Source organism: Lissotriton helveticus, chromosome 5_1, assembly GCF_964261635.1.
Source record: "Lissotriton helveticus chromosome 5_1, aLisHel1.1, whole genome shotgun sequence".
NCBI lineage: Eukaryota > Metazoa > Chordata > Amphibia > Caudata > Salamandridae > Lissotriton > Lissotriton helveticus.
The window spans coordinates 967,485,663-967,499,645 of NC_136065.1; the positions used below are offsets into that span (position 1 = coordinate 967,485,663).

General features: G+C 46.4%; 1 protein-coding gene across 12 annotated transcripts in view; it reads right to left on the reverse strand.

Moving 5' to 3' along the window:
- LRRC27 (leucine rich repeat containing 27) overlaps window positions 1-13,983 on the reverse strand; it is an 801,922-nt gene that overhangs the window by 220,264 nt on the left and 567,675 nt on the right. The window lies entirely within an intron of this gene.

A 13,983-nucleotide genomic window follows, 5' to 3' on the forward strand; every position in this document is an offset into this window, starting at 1 on the left:
GTCTCGCATTTACGCAAGTTTAAGCTATTGGCATTGTAAATGACAATGCCTTTTATTTGTTTTAAAAGCAAAAACAAAAAGCACTGTTACTTGCAACGTTAATAGCCCAAACTTGCTTAAATGCGAGACCTACTGCGTTGCAAATGCTTGTTAAGTAAGAGTTCGAAGTCACCAATGCAGTGGGCTTTATAGCAATGTATTGATAAGTAGATGTACCATCTCACAAAAATCTAAGAAATAAACGATATTAAAAAGAGCGAAAACATTTGGTGTTTAAAAGCGATTGAAATGTAATATAGTTGCCTTTTTATTTTATTTTTTTTAAAACTACTATTTAATTTATAAGAAAAAGAAATCACATTTTTTTTGGTCTTCTTCCAGATGGCATGCTGCTACCGTGTGTAACAACCCATAATGCCCAAATTAATGTCGTGAGCTCTAAAATGTCTCTGCTCGTGCCCAACCGGTGAGAGATTTTACAGCTGTGAATGGCTGCGCCTCTACTCAGCAGGAGGGGTGTCATATAACTAGAGTCGTTGCTTCATTGTCTCTTTAATAGTTTGAAGCCAGACTGCAATAATGCTCTGCGGAAGAGCTGACATTTTACAAATGTGCGTGCCAGCCAGGACAAAAACTTTATAGTAAAATAAGATTTTGATTTACAATGTAATAACAATGATAGTTCTGGAGATGGGCCCTCGTTGGAGCATTTGAATTATTGTCCTTTATTTACTAAGTGTGCATGTTGATTTATGTAATTCGTGGCTAACTTCAAAGCAATGTAGCGCTGTACTTTTTTAGTTTTTTACAATTTAAATAGCACAGCCTCGGCCCACGGGCAGTGCATCGCTTTGCACAAGCACCAATTACATTACACTAGGTGAGATTCATTTTTTAAAATATTGTTTTTTTACTCCGGGGAGATTAAGTGGAATCATAGGATGTTTGAGGGGGGTCGTTTACATATAGAGAAGTGAGTGAGGGCAGGATGTGGGTGGGAGACTGCAGACAGGTGGAAAGAAGGACTCGTCCACCGTGGAAAGCATTGTAGAGTTAGCATCAGACTTCTCATGCCTGGAAGCTGCCCAGGGTGCACATGTAGTATTGGGAATGCATTGGAATGTTCGTTCAGTGTTGTGATTCAGTTGTGTACCTGCACATGGAGAGAACGCTGGTAGAAATGTTCGAATGGCATGGGTAGTTGCGGTTCGACCTTCAGACCAGAGAGTCGTTCCATGTCGTGGGTGAAGCCTATTAAGAATAAAACACATTTGAAACAGATACAAGTGTGAGCCTACTACACTTACTGCATTTGGCGACGATTAGGGAATTTGCTTCACCCACCGGCGGATCTCACACTGTTCAAAAGAGCATGAAGATCGGAGTTCCTGGTGAGCTGCGGGGGGCACAGGAGGTCAAGTGTTGCCAATCAATTGGATACAGGAGAAATACCTCCCACTCCTGCTTTTGGTGAGGTACGCAGTTTCCGTAGTTTCCGCATTTACGACGGCCGAATGCGCTCCTCGTGTGTCAGTTCGAGCAACTGCGTGTGGAGAAGCCCGGCTGAGGTCTGACGTATCTGTGGCTCCGTCGCTGCGGTTGCCGAACGTCAGTTTGCAGGCAGGGAGGAAAACAGAGACTTTCAACGAGTCAGAGAGAGCAATACAATATCTCATTAGTCACTTCCAGGAAGGTCGTAAGAGGTGTCAATTACCTACGGGAGCAACACAGACGGAAGGGCGAGTGCTTCAGTGGTGTGGTGGAATCGGCACACTTAAGTGAGGCTTCGGGTTTAATCTTCATGTGGCGCTGTTAAGGATTTTAAGCCAAACAAGTAACCTGAGATGAGAATGCAGCCTGCCCTCGCCGCTGCTGCTAAATAATAAAAAGCCATGAGCGTTAATTCAGCGACCCGCGAGTATTGCGATGAAAGTTTAAATAAAAAAAACAAGCCCGGGAGTTGTGTGGGCGCGCGCAAAAAGGAAATAAAACAAGTATCGGCCTTCTGCAGTATAGAGAGGGGGTGTGGGCGGGGGGTGGAGGAGGCCAGCAGAGTGACGTGATCTGTGGTGGGGAGGAAGAGGGAATTGAAGCGCAAGCAAGGCGGAGAGAGGCACGCAAGACTTAATGAGCCTAGACAGAAACCCACATGGCGGCTGCGCGCCTCCATGTGCACGTGACCGCAAGCTTGAGGCCAGCAAAAGCCTCTAGTAGCACTTTTAAAAGCCACTCACTAAATTTCTCGCATAGCAGCGCATGCGCTCGCTCAGGGAGACCTTAAAAATGACTTTGATGTAGGGATGACTTCACAAGAACCCTTGGAACTGCACAACAATACCTTTCAATTGGTCCTGTTGGGTAATACAACTGCTGTGATCTGTGTATTTTTACAAAGAAAACAATATATCTCAATTGATTCTCAACAAACGCAAAACGGTTATTTCAATAACAAATATCTGTTTTGCATTTGTTGAGAATGAATTGAGATATATTGTTTTCTTTGTAAAAAATACACAGATCACAGAAATTGTATTCCCCAACAGGACCAATTGTTTTCTATATCATAAATACCCAGGTTCTGAGGGACACAGGGTCACCCAATTAACTCTAATGGTTCAACAATACCTTTCAGTCCAGCCCTGGATTCAGACAATCAGTAGGGGTAAATTCGCCCTCTGTGTGAGGGAAGTACACAACCTGTACAAATGCAAAGTGTGAATGACCGCTCCCAGCCCAAGAAAACTATCAGTATGCAGATGAATGCAGATTTATCCCCTGTCACACCTAGCCCTTCCTGTGTGGCTGCCTGGAAAGTATACACCAAGTGTAGCTGCCAATCCAGCTCAGACGTGTATTGGAATCAGGCTGCAAAGCACAGAGAATCATAAGCACAGAGAAATGCCCACATTCTAAAAGTGGCATTTCTAAAACAGTAATGTCAAATTCAACTACATCAGCAAGCAGGATTTAGCAACACAATTTCAAATCACGAAACATGGCTACACCACTTAAGTACATATAAGGACATTTTCAATGATAGCCTATGAGAGGAGAAGGCCTCATAGTAGTGAGATACAAAATGGGCAGTTTGTCTCTACCAGGACATGCCACACATAAAGTCACATGTCCTACCTTTTACTTACACAGAACCCTGTCCATAGGGCTACCTACGGTCTACCTTAGGGGTGAACTTTGTGTAACAAAAGGGGAGTTTAAGACTTGGCAAGTTATTTTAAATGCCAAGTCAAAGTGGCAGTAAAATGGGCACGTAAGCCCTGCAGTGGCCAGCCTGAGACTGATTTGAAAGGCTACGTTTGTTGGTGGCACAAGCAGTGCTGCAGGCCCACTATTAGTATTTAACTTACAGGCTCTGGGTATATGGGATACCACTTTACAAGGGACTTACAAGTGAATCAAATATGCCAAACAGGTGTAAACCAATCATACCATGTTTAGAGGAGAGAGCACATGCACTTTAGCACTGAATATACCCTTATGAGCCCTTACTTCTTAAACAAAATGCACCCTTGCATCTAAAATGGACGTGAGGATACATTTTGCTCTAAGAAACAGCTCTAAATGTAGCAGAACATGAATAGCGAGCACAAGCAACTGCTTGCGCTCACAAAACGTTATCTCACAGTAGGATTTTACACCCAAAATTACGCTTGATAATGCAATGAGGAGTAATTGTATAAGTATTGGTAATTCCACATCAAAGAGTAACGTGAAATTACTCAGATTACTCTGGCATAATCAAAATCCTGGCCATGCTTAAATGTTTTCGACTTTCTTTTTAACTTTACTCCTTCCCTTTTTCTGCTTATTTGTAACATCCAAGATCATTTCAACATGTGTTTTTGTCTTGGCTAGGTCTTACTGATGTATTAATTCTTTGTTCCAGTAGGATACATTAGCTGTTTTCCATTTTCCAAACAACAATGGATAAGTGCTTCTCTCTTGCTAATCTTTTTCCTAACGATATACAAGCTATTAAAGATACTGATAATAACATCTCTATACCAGGTTAAATTGCATGCCTGTTTGTTTGTACAAATAAGATAAAGTTGATCTTAGGTGTTCTATTCATATTTAGTCGGATAGTTACCAGAGTGTGCGTTTCCTACAACGAATCAGTGCTGCACATTCAGAAAACAAGTATATGTAATACCAGGTTTCTCCTTAAAGCAGCACCGATGAGAGTAGGCCCTGTTAGGAACACATGAATGACACAGGGAAGCCAGATTGTTTAGTAGCTATGGCTTTGTTAATTGGTCAGATTGAAGAGTAGATGAGCAAGTTACTTACCTTTGGTAACACCATTTCTGGTAGACTATCTAGTCACAGATTCCTCACTTTAGAATATTCCCCAGGCATCAGACTGGATCTGGAAAGTCATGCGATAGGTGGCGTTGGTCAGCTCTGCATCGGCCGTGGTAGAAGTGCCATTGCAGTGCCCACATAAGCGCCACCCCGGCACGCTGACATCAGTCTCTTTAGTGACTATTTCTGTACCAAAAATGGGGATTGTGTATAAAACAATGTTATTTGAGCAGTGTGCAGTGTTTTAAAGGATCCTTAAGGTGAAGAGCCCTGGTCACAGAATGGGTGGGTCAGAGAGCAATGTGCGGTTAGATAGTCTCTCTAACAGGAAAGGAGTTACCAAAGGTAAATAACTTTTTCTTCTGATCGAGACTTCTAACTGCAGATTCCTCACCTAAGAATAGATACGCAAGCAATACCTCCCAGGTGGTGAGCCTGCAAAAGGGCTCAAACAAGAAAGTCTGGAGGACTGAGCGGGCAAAGTATCCATCTTGACTGACATCACTGCCCAAGCACTGGTGGTTAGTGAAAATATGAAGGGATGCCCACGTGGTAGCTTAGCAGATGTCCAGGACAGATAGCCCACAGTAGTAGCAGCCTTGGCCCTGATAGAGTGGACCCAGAAGCTCTCTGGGGTTGCTTCCTCACTAGCACATAGCAGATCTTAACGCAGAGTACAATCCATACATAGATGGTCCATTTCTGCACAGCTTTGCCCTTTCTAGTGCCAGTGAATCAGATAAAGAGGTGATCATCCACCTGGTGGTCCTTGGTGCTTTCGATGTAGAAAGAGACAACTCTCTTTGGGTCCAGGGGATGGACCTCCTTAGAAGGATGAGGTGAAGCAAAAAAAGCAGGCAGAATGATGCTGTGGCCAACATGGAAGGGTGTGACTACCTTCGGAAGAAAGGAAGCGTGCGTTCAAAGGACCAGCTTATCTGGGAAAAAGGTGGTGTATGGATGGTGGATAGACAGAGCTTGAAACTGACTGACCCTACTGGCCAATGTAGTGGGCACCAGGAAAACCATTATGATGGTCAAGAGCTGCAGAAAGCAATTGTACAGTGGCTCAAAAGGGGAGCTTCTGAAATATATGAGGAATAGATCGAGGTCCTGGTGGAGCATCACAAAAGGGAGAGGAGGAAACAAATGCTGTAAACATTTCATAAAATGAGTTCACAACCAGAGACATGAACAGGGACGGTTGCTCTGTCCGTGGCAAGAAAGTCAAAATAGCTGGCATACAACTCCTAAGTCAAGGCCTTGTCAGACTAAGGATAAAACAAATAACAGAACCTCAGACAGAGGTACAAAAAGGGAGGGTCCACCTGTAGCACCAAGCCAGAAACGCATTTTACCAGCAGGTGTATACCGTTTTAGTGGTGGCACGTCTGGCTGCCAAGATGACATCACATACCTCAGGAGGGAGATCGAAAACACTCAACTCTTGCTGCCAAATCTCCATGCATGAAGTTGGAGAGTGCCCACATTCAGATGCAGGCTGCTGTGACAGAAGCTCCTTCCGAAGGGGCAGCTTGATCTCAGGAAATATTGACAGGAGTTCCAAATTCATACTCTATGTGCCCAGTCCAGATCCTCTAGGATGACTTGACCTGATCTTCTTGAGAACCCTGGGCAGGAGTGGTATCAGCAGAAAGGAGTACAGGAGTCCCTGGTTTGAGTCTAAACGGAACCAATGACCCGCTTTGGAAACTCTAGCACTCAGAAGTGCTGATATTGCTTCACTCCATTCTCGGAATTTGTGATCCACAAGGCACTAATGGCGGAGTATGTGTTCCCAGGTGTTCAGAGAAGCCGACAGGTGTTGTACGACCAGGAATATGTCCTGCGTTTCTGCCAAGTCCAGAGGCGCAGAGCCTCCTGGCACAGGGTCTACAACCCCTCTCCACCCTGTTTGTTGTATTACCACATAGTGGTACAATTGTCTGTGAACAACTGATCCAGTCTGCTCTTGATGGATGGACTGAAGACTTTCAATGCCAAGGTAATAGCCCACAGCTCCAGAATATTGATGTGGAGCTGAGTTTCCGCCGGAGACCAGAGTCCTATACTCTCCACCTCTCCCTGGTGGTCTTACCAACCCAAGAGCAATGCATCAGTCACAACCGTCTGGGTAGGGAAGGGAGAGTGGTCTATTGTTGACCCAGGTGCAGTCTGTAAGCCACCACTGCAGATCGTTCTCAATTTTTTTCAAAATATGGATCAAATCATAAAGATTCCCCTGGTGCTATGCTCATGGGGACATCAAATATCGCTGCAGAGTCCACATAGGCATCAAGCGTGCTTCACCAGCAGGATGCAGGAGGCCATCAGATCCCTTAGCCTCAGAGTCAGTTACACCCAAATCCAGGACTGAGGTGGAAACATTAGGATCATAACCCGAATGTCCTGGACTCTCCGCTCCAGAGGGTAATCACAGAACTGCACTGTATCTATAGTGGTTCTTAGGAAAGGGATTATCTGAGAAGGAGTCAGGATTGACTTAGATATGTTGATAGTGAACCAGAGCGAATGCAGAAGGTTCGCCATAGTCTGGAGGTGGGTGATAATTGACTATGGCGAGCTCACGTTCGGGAGCCAGTCGTCGAAGTAGGGGAAAACTGAGACCACTGATCTCCAAAGGTTTGTTGCAACTACTGCCATCACTTTTATGAACACCCGAGGGGCACTGTAAGGCTGAAGGGGAGCACAGCTAACTGGCAAGGAAATGCCTGTGGCCACTGTGAACCGCATGTAATGTCTATCAACCTAAAAGACAGGGATATGGAAGAAAGTGTCCTGCAAGTCCAATGCCACCATCCAGTCTCAAGGATCAAAGGCAGACAGAACCAGAGGCAGCATAAGCATTTTGAACTTCTCTTTACGCAGAAAGGCATTGAGAGGGTGCAGATCTAGTATGTGGCAGAGGCTTCTGTCCTTTTTCGATACCAGAAAGTAGTAGGAATAGCAACCACATCCTAGTTCTGGCACCTACACCCGCTTGATGGCTCATTTGGCCAACAGAGCCTGCACTTCTTGACGAAGCAAAGGAAGATTGCCCTCCGGCAGTTGCTCAGAGGATGGTGACAACGGGAAAGGTGTTTACCCTAATGGAAGGGCATACCACTTCTGCACAATCTGAAGCTCCCATGTGTTGAATGTAATTGCAGACCATTGAGGCATATGGTGCCAGATCCTGCCCCCAACAGGATGGTTGTTCTGGCTGGAGGGTATACTAAAGAGATTTAGAGGCTGTGGCAGCCAGAGGGGTAGGGGACTTGACAACATGCTCAGTCTGGCCCATGCATCCTCTTTAGGATCAGTAACCACATCCTCAAATGGGCTTAGTAGTCTGCTAGAGCATGGTATATAGTTGGTGTTGAGGATGCCCTTACATATCCTGACTATAGCTGTGATATGGACAAAAGGACTGTTACAGAGACCAGCTAGAAAGAAAAACTACAAGACATCTGGCAATGACCTGGCTCTCGGGAAAGCATTTGAGCGCCATGTCAGCGTTGTCATCAAATAGGTGAGAGTTATTGAAGGGCATGTTATTCAGAGATGATTGGACATCCCCGAGAACCAAGTGGATTACAATCAGGCGTTGCGCCATAACACCACTGTAAAAGCCAAAGCTCGACACACAGAGTCATTGGCATCCAGCCCGCACCCAACCGTGAACTTCACTGCATCTCGACCGTTCACAAGAGCTTGGTTGAGAATGCTCGACCCTCCAAGGGGGGCATGGGAAGCAGCTATACAACTGAGTCTCACAATGTGTTGGAGTGCCAGTCCAAGAGGCGTGCAGTGTTCACCGACTGCAGAGCTAGGCTGGTGGAAGAAAAAACATGGTTCCTCAAAGGTGTTCAGACTCCTGAATTTCCTGTCTAAAGTGTTGTAAGGGAATGCATTTGCGTTCACTTTGGACGTGAAGGCCTGCACAACCAGGCTGAGAGGGGAAAGATGCTAGGAGAAGAAGTCTGGGTCCCCAGGGGCAGGATAGTGACGGACGATCATGCAGTGCAGAGACGCCCCTGTGCAAGGTTTAGCCAAGGCCCACAGGAGAACATCAATGACTGAAGCACTTCTGTCAAGACATTGGTCTTGACCCATACAGCTGGCAGCTGAAGGCCAACGACTTCCACTGCCCTGTGCATCACGGTGGCAAAGGATGCGCCCTTCTGGAAAACAGGGCCCGGAGGGGAAGGCTTGCCAGAATCTGGGCAGTTATCCAGGCCACTGGTGTCACCCAGTTCCTCATACCAATTTTCTTCTACCTCAGGTTCCTCCTCTAGGGCACCAAACCCTTCTTCTCCATATCCCCCTTCAGGAAGGAATGGTCTATCTAAGGGCAGTGAGTCCAGGATTCGGTAAGGCGTGACCGGCACCGGCAGAGTTTGGGATGATGATGGGCTTGTCGTTGAGCGGCATCAGAGGCGTTGGGGGTGGAACAAAGCGCATGCTCCTATTCAGTAGTCTAACACATTCTACCCCAGAGTTGCAGAACCAATATAGTTTGATACCCTTTATGTTTAAGGTTAACAATACCTCCAAATGTGTAAAGATGTCTTGTCTGGGTATCATTTAGTATTGCTAATAACACAAATATGTAGAAATTTATCATAAATGAATAAAGCAATTTATCAGGATGACTTCATCATCACTCCTTTTCTTTGAAATTTTACTTCCTCTTTGTCTCTGGCCCATACTGTACTGAGAGCTCATCAGAGCAGTTGATTAAGCACTGATAAACAGATTGTGGGCAAATATTAGAATATAAATCACAACCCGAAATCTCCGAAGGTTATTTATTTAATGAGTTTTATATAGCGCTAGCTAGACCCGTAGGTATCAGAGCGCTTTATTTATTTATTTATTTTTGAGATTTATATAGCGCGTACAATTGCCCGTAGGCGTCTCGGGGCTAGAAGCTGTGAATGTGTTCCCAAGGTTGGGCCAGTAACTATTCTTGATCAAACAGCCATGTCTTTATCTTTCTGCGGAAATGCATCAGGGACGGGCTGTCTTTGATGGAAGCTGGCAGGGAGTTCCATAATCTGGGAGCTGCCACAAGGAAGCGTCTATCGCCCCAGTTGACTGTTTTTGTTCGTGGAATATGCAGGATTTTAAGGTTGTTAGATCTGAGTGATCTTATGGAGGACTGGTACTTGAGTTGGGATTTCAGGAAATGCGGACCACAGTTGTGCAACGCTTTGTAGAGTATGCACAGTGCTTTAAACTTGATCCTGTTTCGAATCTTGAGCCAATGCAGGTCCCTTATTGTGTCAGAAATTGGTGAGAACTTTGGGATTCCAGACAGGAGACGGGCTGCAGCATTCTGGATGGTCTGCATTTTGTTGGTCACTCTTGCTTGGGCGTTGATGAATAAGCCGTTACAGTAGTCAAGAGATGACAACACGAGGGCGCTTACCAGCGTCTTACCTGCCGAGGTTGGTAAGAACGGCATGATTTTCTTGATCAACCTGAGTTTATGGTGGGCTGTTGCTGCTATTTTATTTGAGTGGGCCATAAAATTTAGTTTATCGTCAAAAATCACCCCAAGATTTCTGACGGTGCTGGCTGGTGTAGGTGGTGTTCCGTGCGTAGGGGGCCACCAAGTGCTTGACCATCCGGGGGAGAGATGTCCAAATATGTCGACCTCTGTTTTTTCAGCGTTTAACTTTAGGCAGTTGGAGGTCATCCACTCAGCGATCGCTCGCATGCCCTCTTGGAAATTTTCTGCTACCTTGTCTCCATTCCCGTTGATGGCCAGCACAAGCTGAGTATCATCCGCGTATGAGGTAAGGCTCATCCCATGGGCCTTGATGATGGAGGCCAGGTCCGACACATAGATATTGAATAGTGTCGGACTAAGGGATGAGCCTTGGGGAACCCCACATGGTAGTGACAGCTTGTGCGATAGAAAGGGCCCCAGTGTGACCACCTGTGATCTCCCGGCCAGGAAGGAGGAAAGCAGATTTTTAGCCATGTGGCGGATGCCCAGGTTTTCGGCACGGTCAACCAGGATCTTGTGGTCGACCGTGTCGAAGGCTGCAGACAGATCAAGCAATACCAGTATTGCTGTGCCTCCCTGGTCCCAGATCACTCTTATGTCCTCTGTAGCTTTTATTAAGGCAGTTTCCGTTCCATGGTACTTGCAGAAACCAAATTGAGTGTTGTCCAGTAGTTGGTGCTGTTCTATGAACTCTGAAAGTTGTATGTTCATAGCCTTTTCCGCTACCTTAGCTAAGAAGGGGAGACTGGCTATGGGGAGGTAGTTTTTTGGTTGGTCCTTGTCCAAATTATCTTTTTTAAGTAGGGGTTTGACCAAGGTGTTTTTAAGGGAGTCAGGGTATATCCCAGTTCTGAACATTGTATTGCAGATTGATACAATGTCCGGGGTGAGATAGTCCATGATAGGGCGAATGACTTTAAGAGGACAGGGATCTAATGCTGAACCTGATTTAATCGTGGCCGTTATTTCCTTGATTTGTGTTTCTTCAAGGTCTGTGAACTGAGATAGTTCGATATTATTAGTCCCGTTGTTAGATGTAAGGAAGCTAATTACTGTTTTCGTGGAGAATGCTTGATATATATCGTTCACCTTTGTGAAGAAGAAATCGGCCAGAGAATCACAGAAGACTTGGGATTGGAGAGGATTCAGGTCCGGTGCGTTTCCCGCTAAGACCTTAGTTATCTCAAAGAGTTTTTTACTTGAGTTTTTAGCAGTATTGATCTGTTCAGTAAAGAAGGATTTTTTTGTCTCAACAATAAGGGCTTTATATTGTCCAAGTGCTTCCTTATAACTGGCCTTGCTTTCAGCGCTATAGGATCTGCGCCAGTGTCGCTCCCTGTTTCTACAGAATTGTCTCTTGATACGTAGTTCTTCTGTAAACCACGGTGCAGATGGTGTTGCTCTATTTCTTGAGAGTTTTTTAGTTGGGGCTAAGGAGTCGGTGGAGATCCCTATCCACTCCTGAACTTGTCGGGTGGCCGAGTTTGGTTCAGAGGTTGAAACAGGGCGAGTTTTTTCAAGTAGGGCCGTTAGCTCAGTTTGATCGATGTCCTTCCAAACCTTAATGGTTTGTGATTTCAGTGCGGAGTGGGGCCTAATTCTATTTAATTTGACTGATATTTTTATTAGGATGGCGAAGTGGTCGGTCCATGGCATTGGTAAGGTGTTTATTATATTTACGCCTTGCATGTTAGTAAAAATGCCGTCTAACGTGTGGCCGGCTATATGGGTGGGGGTGGTTACCAGTTGCCGAAGACTCATAGTGTGCATGTCTGATATGAAGGAACAGGTGTCCTTGTCCGATGCATTCTCAAGATGGAAGTTCAAGTCGCCCAATACTGTAAATGAGTCTTCCAGCGATGGAGCTTCTAGTATTGTACCTAGATTAGCTAGAAACTTGGTGCGAGAGCCTGGAGGTCGATATATGAGGATTCCTTTAAATTGGAACGATGGGGTGAGTTTGAGATCGAAAAGAAGGGCTTCACAGGAGGTGGAGGGGATGTGAGATATTCTTACCATTATGTGGTCGCGGGCGATGATGGCTAGTCCTCCTCCGCGCTGCCCTACTCTATCTAGGCGATAGGCGTTGTAGGCTGGGGGAGTCGCAACTGCCATGTCGGGATCAGATGCTCCATCCGTCCATGTCTCCGTGAGAAAGAGACAGTCAAGGTTGTTGTCGATGATAAAATCGTGTATTTCTTGGCGGTGTTTGACAAGAGATCGTGCATTGATTAGTGCAGCGGTAATGTCGGTAGACATGGATGCAGTAATAGCATGCGTTTTGACTTTTTCATTAGTTATCTGTAACCTAACGTTGCAGTGAGGACATGTAAATTTTGTGGTATCCGACCATATGTGTGGATTATATTGAGCGTAATCGGTGTTAGGCGTGCGCAGTGCCATCAATGTGGATTTGGGGTAGATGTGGGGAGCCTGTCGAGGAAATTGATCAGGGGTTCTGGCCCTTGGCCCGGTCTCGGCACGGACGAGCACAGACGGGCTTGTCTTAAGCGTGCCTTCGGCCCGCAAACGGCGTGCCCGCTGCGCTCGTCCGCTGCGCGTACGGTAAATGCACATGGTATCAAGGGGGTGAAAAGGGCAGGGAGCGTGGCCTCAGAGTGGGCGTGGCCTCGCGGCACGCTGGCAATGGCGGCAGGAATTGTTTGTATGCTGAGGTCCGCGACCAGCGTTAATTCGGCTGTGCGGTATGCTAGAGGACAGAGTCCAGTGATCCCAAAAACAAGTGAGTGCTTTTAAAATCAGCGATTAATGTCACAGATAATATTAAAAATTACAACAAAGAACTCCTGGCTTCCGCCTCAGGAGGATTCGAGCTTCTTACTGCGGGCGCTGAGAGCGGCGCTTTTAAGCAGAGCAGGGCGGAGGGCGTGGCCTCAGAGTGGGCGTGGCCTCGCGGCACGCCGGCAATGGCGGCATGAATTGTTTGTATGCTGGGGTCCGCAACCAGCGTTAATTCGGCTGTGCGGTATGCTAGAGGACAGAGTCCAGTGATCCCAAAAACAAGTGAGTGCTTTTAAAATCAGCGATTAATGTCACAGATAATATTAAAAATTACAACAAAGAACTCCCGGCTTCCGCCTCAGGAGGATTCGAGCTTCTTACTGCGGGCGCTGAGAGCGGCGCTTTTAAGCAGAGCAGGGCGGGGGGCGTGGCCTCAGATTGGGCGTGGCCTCGCGGCATGCCGGCAATGGCGGCAGGAATTGTTTGTATGCTGGGGTCCGCGACCAGCGTTAATTCGGCTGTGCGGTATGCTAGAGGACAGAGTCCAGTGATCCCTAAAACAAGTGAGTGCTTTTAAAATCAGCGATTAATGTCACAGATAATATTAAAAATTACAACAAAGAACTCCCTTCTTCCGCCTCAGGAGGATTCGACCTTCTTACTGCGGGCGCTGAGAGCGGCGCTTTTAAGCAGAGCAGGGCGGGGGGCGTGGCCTCAGAGTGGGCGTGGCCTCGCGGCACGCCGGCAATGGCGGCAGGAATTGTTTGTATGCTGGGGTCCGCGACCAGCGTTAATTCGGCTGTGCGGTATGCTAGAGGACAGAGTCCAGTGATCCCAAAAACAAGTGAGTGCTTTTAAAATCAGCGATTAATGTCACAGATAATATTAAAAATTACAACAAAGAACTCCCGGCTTCCGCCTCAGGAGGATTCGAGCTTCTTACTGCGGGCGCTGAGAGCGGCACTTTTAAGCAGAGCAGGGCGGGGGGCGTGGCCTCAGAGTGGGCGTGGCCTCGCGGCACGCCGGCAGGAATTGTTTGTATGCTGGGGTCCGCGACCAGCGTTAATTCGGCTATGCGGTATGCTAGAGGACAGAGTTCAGTGATCCCAAAAACAAGAGAGTGCTTTTAAAATCAGCGATTAATGTCACAGATAATATTAAAAATTACAACAAAGAACTCCCGGCTTCCGCCTCAGGAGGATTCGAGCTTTACATTTGGTTAGACAATGTTACAGAAAATGATAACAATTACACATTATGTCAGAAAATAGGCAACACATTGAAAGAGGAGAGAAAAGAAAGGAGGAGGAGGGAAGGGGGAAGTGTGAAGGGGGAGGATGAGGGAAGAGACGGCAGGAGAGACAAAGGGAAATCTGCCCAAAGACCGACAGGGTAGATGA